The sequence below is a fragment of the Macaca nemestrina genome, chromosome 9, assembly GCF_043159975.1.
Source record: "Macaca nemestrina isolate mMacNem1 chromosome 9, mMacNem.hap1, whole genome shotgun sequence".
Taxonomy (NCBI): Eukaryota; Metazoa; Chordata; class Mammalia; order Primates; family Cercopithecidae; genus Macaca; species Macaca nemestrina.
The window spans coordinates 80,128,948-80,139,153 of record NC_092133.1 but is presented as its reverse complement, the minus strand read 5'-3'; the positions used below and the strand labels follow the sequence as shown (position 1 = coordinate 80,139,153).

General features: G+C 44.3%; 1 long non-coding RNA gene across 1 annotated transcript; it reads left to right on the top strand.

Moving 5' to 3' along the window:
* The first annotated feature begins 398 nt into the window (after nt 1-398).
* On the top strand, nt 399-7,248 carry LOC139356077 (uncharacterized). Its single transcript, XR_011607457.1, has 3 exons — nt 399-695; nt 6,259-6,470; nt 7,031-7,248. It is a non-coding gene; the product is annotated as an uncharacterized lncRNA (long non-coding RNA).
* The last annotated feature ends 2,958 nt before the right edge of the window (nt 7,249-10,206 follow it).

The window sequence follows — 10,206 nt, the reverse complement described above, 5'->3', positions numbered from 1 at the left end:
CTGCCATGATTGTAAGTTTCCTGAGGCCTCACCAGAAGCAGATGTCAGTGCTAGCTTTTTGTACCACCTGCAGAATCATGAGCCACTTAAACCTCTTTTCTTCATAGATTACCTATTCTCAGGTATTCCTTTATGGCAACACAAATGAACTAACACATCCTATTTTCCAACCTGTAAAATTGGGTCATGGTTCCCTTTGTAGGGTTATTGTGGGATCAACTGAACAAAGGTGTGAAGCATAGAAAGTCCTGAGTAAGAAGTGGTGATGATGGCGGTGGAGGGGGGTGATGGCCATTGTGACAGAGGTGGATGTTTGCTACCCACTCTCTTTATTTTGTCTATTCCCTTAGGAAAACAGTCCCAGTGTAAGAGAGGGTGACAGTGTGTTCAGTGTAGACAACATTTTCCAGGCTCTCTTGTAGCTAGGTGTGAGCATGTGAGTATTTCTGATGATAATGTGAGTTGAAGTTGATGGGTAGAAAATTTAGAAAGGCTTCTTAAAGGAGGGAGAGCCCATTTGTCCTTCCCTGATCTCTTCTCCCTGTCGCCTGGCATTCTGAGGTGAAGGCAAGTGCTCCAGCAGCCATTTGGACCAGGAGATGACTTTGTGAATGAGCCACACTCTGTGAGTGACAGAACAGGAAGATAAAAAAAGGCTGGGTCTATCATCAATATTGGAGCATTTTACCAGAGCTGTAAGTTAAGTCATAGTTTTTTCTTTTCTTCATTTTATTTGTAGCCAAACTTTATTCTAATTGGCAGTGATGATAAGGATGATTTCTTTTTGGCTTTCAAGACACTTGTATTAATTTAGGGGATTTTACAAGGATTGCCTCTTGGTTGGTTGATTTCCAACTGGGTAGTCAGCTAGAGAAAGGTTCTGAGGGAACTAGATGTAAGGCAAATCCTTGGGAGGGCAGAGGGGGATGTTGGGATAAAGAATGTGGATCAGAAAAGGGATTCAGGAAAACAGATTGCCAGCCCTGTACTTACCAGTTGTGTCACCTTGGGCAAGGCCAATAGCACCCTCCCCAAGGGCTGCAGCAGAAATTAAATGAGGACATATTACATGACCTGGTTCATAGGAATTACTTTAAAACGTTTATTTCTTTCTAGCGATTTACTAATATAGTCCTGGAAAGAACCTGTTCCTTGGGCATCAAAAAATATATATCCCTATTTTGCCTAGATTTGCAGTTTGACAAGCAGAGGTGCTGCTGTTTCTTCGTGGGAATTGCTTACTCACCTCGCACTCTGATCTCTCTTCCTGTTTGTGACTCCTGACAGGCCTGGACCTGCCTGAGCTTGCCAGCCTCTGTGGGAGGTGGGAAGAGAGAGGGGTGGATACCAGGCTTCAACTTCCATTCCAGCACACCCTGGCATGCCTCAGCCCATCACAGAGCGGATGGGTTTTCTATTCCCTTGGGATGTTATGCTAAACACAATTACATACAGCATTTGACAACAGAGCTGGTAATTTATGTGCTGCAGGAACGGAGAAGGAGGAGGGTAATTGGGATGAATATCAATGTGAGCTGAGAAGACACTGAATTTTCTCATCCCTTTCAGGAATCAGAGGCTGGCCATAGAAGGGAGAATGTTAATTGGTCACTTGGTGGATTGATTTAAAACCCGTCTGCCTTTAGCGGGGACACATTATCCATTATTCCTCTCAGGATGATCTGGTTTGGGGGAGGTGGTGTGTTTGCTGGGGGAGTGGGCAGAAGTCAGTATCGGATTGTCAACTTGCAAATGTTTGGTGAAATTGCTGACTTACTACTTGTGAGATCTCGAGACTTACTACACCTCTATGAATCTTGACTTTGTTATTAGTAAATGAGAGGTGATAACGCTGTCTCACGGGGCTCCTCTGAGGGTTACACGAGATAAATTATACACAGCCCCCTGCCAAAAGGTGCTTCCAGTGGTAAGTGGTCAAAATTAGTTTGCTTCCTCCCATATAGCTGAAGGACACACTTCATTCCTATCAGTCTTTGTGAAAATGTATCTTCTGACAGTTTTAACAGTGACAGAAGGCATTCCTTCCTCTATATTATTAAAGAAGATTGCTGCACTGTTTAGCTTCACCACAAGTGAGCGTCATTTTGGGAACAGGTGTGAGTGTGTGTGTGTGTGAGTGTGAATTCAAACACCTTATAGTTCCTGTTTTTATTCTAACCAGTAATTTAAAAATAACATTGCCTGCCATTATCTCTTCAGTGCAGTCTCTTCTTTTTCTTCCTGAGAGTGATACTCTGAGATTCAGGCCATCTTCCCACAGTTCCCAAGCAGGGTCTTTCCCTCCTTGGATTACCTTTAAGGCAGTCTGAAACAAAACAAAACAAAACAAAACAAAACAAAAAAGATCAAAATCTCAGCTCTTAAAAGGGTAAGAAACAGGAATCTCAGGTTTTTCTTTTCTCTTCTTCCCCACCGTACGATATCTCCAGGCTTCAGAGAGACGGATCTGGGCTCTGGGTTGTTGTTTCTGTTTGGGTTCCATGAAAGGTCTTTCTTTATGGGTGGCACATAAACACCAGCCCAGAAAAGAAATTCATCTTTGGAGAAAATCCCTCAAATAAGCCCTTCCCTTACTTTCTTTCTCTCTCTCTCTCTCTTTTTTTTTTTTTGAGATGCAGTTTCATTCTTGTTGCCCAGGCTGAAGTGCAATAGTGTGATCTTGGCTCACTGCAACCTCTGCCTCTTGGATTCAAGCGATTCTCCTGCCTCAGCCTCCTGAGTAGCTGGGATTACAGATGCCCGCCACCATGCCTGGCTAATTTTTGTGTTTTTAGTAGAGACAGAGTTTTGCCATGTTGGCCAGGCTGGTCTCGAACTTCTGACCTCAGGTGATCCACCTGCCTCGGCCTCTCAAAGTGCTGGGATTACAGGCATGAGCTACTGCACCCTGCCTTTGTTTCTTACCTGATTCTCAGGCCCTGGAGCCTATCACTGCTTTGTGGGCTGGGTTTGAGTTTACCCTTTGCTCTCTTATCTCTCCTTAGTCTTCTTTGGCTCTTCACTTGGCTCTCCAGCTGATTTCTTCCTGCAGCCTGAGGTTTAGGTATTTTCAGCTCTGTCTTGGTGAAACAACAGTTGTCCTCTGACGTCGAAGAGGGGTGAGGAATTTGGGCTGATCCAGCCCTGCTGAAGGCTCAGAAGACCTTTATTCCACAGAGTGATTGAAGATGTCTTGTCTAAACCTCTGGCCCCGGGCCCAGCCTGCGGGAGGCAGAGACTGGGCAGGGGAAGTGATGGTCTGGCTCACTTTTTCTTTTGAGAAATGGGCCACTTGGGATGTAGTCTTTTAACCTGGGCAAAGTCAATGCTCACTTATGTTTCTTTTCATGGCTGCTTTGCTACAGTTACCGCATAGCAGGTGCTTTGTTTGTTTATGGCAAAAAAGTAGAATTGAAATCTCTATGCGCAAGTCCAATGGCTCCAACCTGTGCTTTATTATTGGAAGTGGAGCCTCCTCCTGCTCTGGGGTTCCTGAGTTAAAGCCAAGGCACTTGGACCAGAGGCACTGCTGGCTGGCTGGGATCGCTCAAATTTGTCTGGCTCACCTGGTGTGGTTCTTAAGTTCCTGTCCGTGTTAATTATGTTCTCTATAGCCCCTGAAGCCAGGTGTTTGCCTACCTGTCTGAATGGGTGATGTCCTCTGGCAAACCCACCAAGGAAGCTGTCTTCATTGCTCTACCTCATAGGTGATCTCTTTGCTCCAAACTTTGTGCCTTTTGGCTCCCATTCTTCCCTGTTCCTCCTCCTCTCACTTCTGTCATTTTTTTAGGCTTAGCCTGGATATTGTTCCACAGTGTCCTGTCAGTGTTTCTCCGCATGGCAATAGGACACAAGTAGCCTTGTGGGTTTGGGGCTTCAGTGCTTCCCCTTGCCTGCTTCGTTATCCTCACTTTACAGAATGTTTAATTTCTATAAAGTGTATGGGAGTTCTTGGTGAAGGCTGGGTGAACAGGTCTATACTGAATGTAGGAAAAGCTTTAGGAAATTATAGCAGTTTTCCAAAGACAGAGTTGGAGATTACATAATTGCAACCTGCATCTTTTATGCTTATGCTGTGTTTACTTCAGTCAACCATGACCTAATCAATCAACTGGCTCACCAATCAATCAATTAGATAACAGAGATTTATTGAGTTTCTGCTCTGTGCTCAGCCATGTGTTTAGGTCCCTAAGGAGCACAGAATAAGGGAAAAGCACGGCCTGTGGTCGAGCCATTTACAATCCAGTTCAGGAGAAACAATGAACTTTCATGTCCCTACAGTAAACTCCACCAGGCTGTTGCTAACCGACTGCTGCATTCTGTGAGTGTATGGGAAGAGATGGGGGGCAGGAACACCTGCCATGGAGAGGTAGTGTGGTGACGTGAAGCCAGCCTGGGTTTCAGAATGGGAGGAACCAAGTTTGAGTCCCAGTTACCTCTCTTATAGTTGTAGGACTTTGAATCCTGAATCACTAGCAGAAAATATTTATTGAGGACTTTCTGTGTACATCACCCAGCTGCAAGTGGGATTGAAGTGGGATTGCAGGGGAAGACAAGCAGGTCACCCACCCTCAAGACACAGTCTTAACAGAGATGATGAGACAAGACAGCAGATGACAACATCCTCCTTCTGTGTTGGCCCCAGAATGGAAGAAGAGGAGCCTATGACTGTGAACATATGTCCCACCAGATTAATACAGAGAAGGGATTTATGGCACTTTGGTGTGGGGTTTGAATGAAAGACTATCCTGTTTATGGAGCTCCTGCCATATTTCAGGAAGCAAGCAAATGACTGCATGTGAACTCCTACTCCATGTTAGCTTCTGAAAATCCATCGCCTGGATAATACTCTCCACGATCAGGTGTGGTGATGCATTTTTTTTTAGATGAGAAAATGGAGGTTCAAAGAAAGAAAATAAATTGCCCAACATCAAAAACTAGTAAATTGGTGAAGTTCGGATTCCAACTCACACTGCTTGGACACCACCGCTAATTTTGCGTGGTTTATCTTGTCTTCACATCATTTCCCCATTTGCAGTTTAGGTCATTAAGACACAGTGAGGTTAAGCTTTTAAATGATCCTATTCAGAACTGGGATCCGAACTCCATGTGTCTGATTCTAAAGCCTGAGACTGTGATAAACATAAACATATGTGTACAGGCATACAATATAATAAAAGAAGGCCAGAGGCTGTTCCTGTACGCATGCTTGAGGAGTTGTGGGGAGAATGAGAATGTGGAAGAAATGGTTGCCATGGATGAGAAATCCAGTCTAGCAGTTTAAATGGAAGAGACCTCCCGTTATACAAAACGGCCCTAAATTAGTGCTTCTAAAATCGAATCTGCTTACCAATCACCAGGGGATCTTGTACAAATGCAGATTGTGAGCCAGTAGGTCTGGGGTAGAGTCTGAGGTTCTGTATTTCTATTTCTGTCCCTCTTATATATATATCTCATATAAATATATATATGAGAGAGAGAGAGAGAGAGTGTCTCGCTCTGTTCCCCAGGCTGGAAGATCTTGGCTCACTGCAACCTCCAACCTCCGCCTTCTGGGTTCAAGCAATTTTCATGTCTCAGTCTCCCGAGTAGCTGAGACTACAGGCACCCGCCACCAGGCCAAGCTAATTTTTGTATATATTTTAGGGATGGTGTTTCACCACGTTGCCCAGGCTGGCCTCAAACTCCTAGACTTAAGTGATCCACCTGCCTCAGCTTCCCAAAGTGCTGGGATTATAGGTGTGAGCCACCGTGCCCGGCCAGAGGTTCTGTATGTCTAACAAGCTGCTGGTCCGTGAACCACACTTTGAGTGCAAGGGTCTAAATTAGGTTTCTCACCTTGGACTCTATTGACATTTTGGGCCAGATAATTCTTTCTTGTGAGAATGTTTAGCAGCATTCCCAGCCTTTTCCCACTAGATGTCAGCAGCATCATCCCTCATTTGCGATGACCAAAAGTGTCTCCTGACATTGCAAAATGTCCTTTAAGGAGTGCAGACTTTGCCAGGAAAGAACCACATGTCTAAACCAGTGGTTCCCAAAGCTTGTCTGTACACTGGAATCATCTGGGGAGCTTCGAAACTCCTGGTGCTTGTGTCCTGCCTAACAGATTGCAGTTTACTTAACCTGAAATATGGCTGGGTCAATTTCAAATGTTTACATGCTTTCCCAGGTCATTCTAATGTGCAGACACATCTGTCAACCCCTGGTCTAAGTTCCAACTCTGGACCAATCAGCTTATTCTCTTTTTGCTTCCAGGAAGCTGCCACAGCTAATATTCAGAACTGCCTCTGGCTGAACCGGCACCTTGGATGAGAAGAAAGGTTTCCAGGCTTCACTCATCACACAGAAAACCCAGCTCAGAGTTGGCTTAACTCCCCCAGTAAGGAAGAGCAGAAAGAAATTACACAGATCTGGGAAGGAGTTAGCCCTCATCCATCATACTGTCTGGGGCTACTTTGCATACAGAAGTACTATTTGTTTTAATCTTCAAGAATCCCATTTTGAGCTGGTGATCTCCCATAGGTTATGTAAAGGCCTGTGCCATGTTTTGGCTCCCTTCCTTTCCTCTCCTAGACCCTTGATAGAATCAATCTTTATTCCTCTCACACCTAGAGGCCAGGATAATAGTCTAATGCTTGTCTGAAGTTTGGACTGAGTAGGTGCTTGGAGCTAGAGATTCTTTGCTAGGTAGGATGTCACTCAGTGGACCATGCAAAGAATATATATTTTTAGTTTTCTTCTTAGCTGAGCATGTGCATGTTTATGTGCACTTGTATGTGCTGTAGAAATTGTCTTGCTAAGGTTATTCCCATCTAAAGCCAAGTATATTTTGCTGTCTACTAAGCCATGCTGTAAATGTGGACAAAACAAACCCACACTCAGGTCCTCAAGAATTGTTCATTAAGGACTCAACCCTTGTCATACGAGCTTCTGCTTCTAGGGAAATTAACAGAGGAAGAATAGAGTCTTAGGGCTGTTATCCCCACTACCTATTGCCTGACATCTACTTCTGCTTTCTCTCCCTCAGTAGTATAAGAGAGAAGAGTCTGAATTGTGATGGCTGGAACCATGGATGAGAGAACAACACACACCCATCAGAAAATGTGCCTGGAGTACCTCCTGGGTGGCAGCCTGTTGCAGCAGCACTTATGAGTCCGGGGACATATAGTCTGGGATAGGTGTCCAGGTACATTCTGCTATCAACATTGCTAGAAAGTTACCAAAACACCCTGAGCCTCAATTTCTTTATTGGTAAGTGGAAAGAATAATAGCACCTACAGTCTTGTCATAAAGATTATATAAGAATCAAATGTAATGTTTACTGAGCATTAGTTATTGTTAATACTGAGGGTCAACTTGATTGGATTGAAAGATACAAAGTATTGATCCTGGGTATGTCTGTGCGGGTGTTGTCAAGGCGATTAACATTTGAGTCAGCGGGCTGGGAAAGGCAGACCACCCTTAATCTGGGTGGACACAATCTAATCAGCTGCTGGTGCAGCTAGAATATAAGCAGGCAGAAGAATGTGAAAAGAGAGACTGGCCTAGCCTCCCAGCCTACATCTTTCTCTTATGCTGGATGCTTCCTGCCCTCAAATATTGGACTCCACATTCTTCAGTTTTGGAGCTTGGGCTGGCTCTCCTTGCTCCTCAGCCTGTTGACGGCCTATTTTGGGAGCTTGTGATTGTGTGAGTTAATACTTAGTAACCCCTCCTTTATATATATCTATATCTATATCACATTAGTTCAGTCCCTCTAGAGAACCCTGACTAATACAGATTTTGGTAACAGCAGTGGTTCTAAAGGAACAGAATATTAAGGATGGAGTTATTTCGTTGGTTTTGGATTTCTGGAATTGGCTGCTTAATATGATTAGACCCCCAATGCTAAGGACTCTACTTCTAATAGTATGGAGAACACTGAGAGTTCTTGTTGTGAACTGTGTAGAGAGTTATGCAAAAAAAAAATGCATTTGACACTCCTGATTCATTGCTCATGAGAGGCAAGGAGTTTAATGATTCTATACATAATACCTTTGACTATATCTGGAGAGTCAAGGAACATAATGAAGCTGGTTGGTTGCTCCTAAGTTCAGTGGACAAATGATGAAAGAAAATGATAAACTCAGGAATTCTATCTCCCAGCTTCAGAAGCAGATACTGAGCCTCAAATCTGATAGGATTGTCCTGAGTGAGAGTTTTATCTCCTGTGGAGAAAGAGCTGAAATTGTGGAAAAACAGGTACAAGCTCTTATGTGAGTGGCTGACCTGCAACAAAAGATGCATGCACAGCCTCACCAGGTGTCTACTGTTAAAGTGAGGGCATTGATTAGAAAAGAATGGGAGCCTGCATCTTGGAATGGGAATATGTGGGAGGACCCTAATGAAGCTGGGGATACTGAGTTTGTAAACTCTGATGAAACTTTTTTGCCAGAAGAAACAGCTTCCCTATCCCCAGTAGTGGCAACATCCCCTCCCTGACTCAGGCTGCCATCAGTCTTTTGTCTGAGGAGATAAACCCTGCTCTGCCTGAGGCAACAGTGATGGCATCCCCTGGGGCAGTTGTCAGGCAACATAATGTTGATTCTCCTCAGGAGCCACCCCCAACACCCCTGTTTGCTTCTAGACCTATAACTAGACTGAAGTCCTGTCTGGCCCCTAGAGGTGAGGTTTAGAGTGTGACCCATGAGGAAGTGCACTACACTCGAAAAGAACCGCTTGAGTTTCCTAATTTATATAAACAGAAATCTGGAGAACAGGCATGGGAATGGATATTAAGGGTGTGGGATATTGGTGGAAGGAACATAGAGTTGGATCAGGCTGAATTTATTGAATTGGGCCCATTAAGTAGGGACTCTGCATTTATCATTGCAGCTTTGGGAGTTAAACAAGGTTCTAATAGTTTATTTGCTTGGTTAGCTGAAATATGGGTTAAAAGATGGCCCACTCTGAGTGAGCTAGAAATGCCTGATCTCCCTTGGTTTAATGTAGAGGAAGGAATCCAGAGGCTTAGGGAGATTGGGATGGTGGAGTGGATTACTCGCTTTAGAACTACTCATCCCAGCTGGGAGGGTCCAGAAGATATACCCTTGACCACTGCCTCATGAGATAGATTTGTGAGGGCAGTACCTGCATCTTTGAAGAGCTTTTTAATTGCTCTTCTTTGTATGTCAGATCTAACAGTGGGAACCCCAGTCACTCAACTACAAACTTTAAATACAATGGGAATAATTGGATCCCGAGGTGGCAGGGGTCGAGTGGCAGCACTCAACCATCAAAGGCAAGGTGGGCGTAGCTACCATAATGAACAGCAGAGGCAAAGTGGCAATCAGAATAGTCTGACTCGTGTAGAGCTCTGGCACTGGCTAATTAATCACCGTGTTCCTAGAAGTGAAATTGTTAGGAAGCCTGCTTCCTATCAATAAATTCCTACTTAATTTATATAAGCAGAAAACTTCTAGGTTGAATGGACAAAAGACTAATTTGAATTATAAAAGCAGAGGATCACGACCCCTCAGTCAATTTCCAGACTTGAGCGAGTTTACAGACCCAGAACCCCTTGAATGAAGGGGAGGCTGGGTCCCCTTGAGGAAGGACCCCACTACATTACTGACAATTTATGGAGTGAATCTTTCTCCCATCCTTCCCCAAGGAGAATTCTGGCTTTTTACCAGGGTGGAGAAAGGGAAATTATTGGACATTTCAGGGACTACTGGACACTGGCCTTGAGCTGACATTGATTCCAGGGGACCCAAAACATTATTGTGGTCTTCCAGGTAAAGTGAGAGCTTGTGGAGGTCAGGTAATTAATGGGTTTTAGCTCAGGTCCAACTTACAGCAGGTCCAGTGAGTCCTGGACTTATCTGGTGGTCATTTCCCCAGTGCCAGAATGAATAATTGGCATAGACATACTCAGTGACTGGCAGAACCCCCACATTGGCTCCCTGACTCGTAGGGTAAGGGCTATTATAGTGGGAAAGGCCAAATGGAAGCCGTTAGAGCTGTCTCTACCTAGAAAAATAGTAAATCAAAAACAATATGGCATCCCTGGAGGGATTGTGGATATTAGTGCCACTATCAAGGACTTGAAAGTTGCAGGAGTAGTGATTCTCACCACATCCCCGTTCAACTCTCCCATTTGGCCTGTGCAGAAGACAAATGGATCTTGGAAAATGACAGTGGATTATTGTAAGCTTAACCAAG